Genomic DNA, 765 nt, shown 5'->3' on the forward strand with positions numbered 1-765 from the left:
GAATCAAGAAAATCCAAGCACTGAAAATAAATATAAAAACAGATTAACTAAAATTTGAATATTTTGAATTAAAATTAGATATAAAAATATAAATGAAATATAATATAATTAAACCGGCTCCCGAACGAATCCTTATGTCTGTTGAAAGTATGAAACAAGAAAATCCAAGCACTGAAAATAAATATAAAAACAGATTAATTAAAATTGGAATAATTCAAAATAAATTTATATTGAATAAAAAAACAACTCACCCAAACCACAGATGCTGAAAAACAAGAACAGACCTAAAACAAAGATATAAACATTTTCCTAATACGAAGAAAAAAAAATCCCTAATAAACACCGAAAGAGTTGGACAGCTGTTTAACACTAAATATAAGTAACCAAACAAAAATAAATATAAAATTATTACTCATAAAAACAATCAACAAATCTATCAAAAACAACAAAAAATACAAACCAATAATCATATACCTAGCAAAAACCAAAAAACCACAAATGACAATGAACAAAAACAGACCTATTACAAAGAGTATATACAAATCCCTATTTCTAAGCCAAAACATTTGAACAGCTGATCATGACTTCTAACAACCAAACACGAGCTCAGGACCCCGGGTTCGCTAAGACCCGTAAACACGTAAGAACGTGTTTCCCTGGGGGATATCAAATACAGAACACAAACCACAAGAGAAGAAGGGCAAAAACAGACCTATAACAAACAGTAAAAACAATTTCCAAATACAAAGCCAATACAGTTGAACA

This window comes from Sipha flava, unplaced genomic scaffold (assembly GCF_003268045.1).
Source record: "Sipha flava isolate LNK unplaced genomic scaffold, YSA_version1 164_pilon_pilon, whole genome shotgun sequence".
Taxonomy (NCBI): Eukaryota; Metazoa; Arthropoda; class Insecta; order Hemiptera; family Aphididae; genus Sipha; species Sipha flava.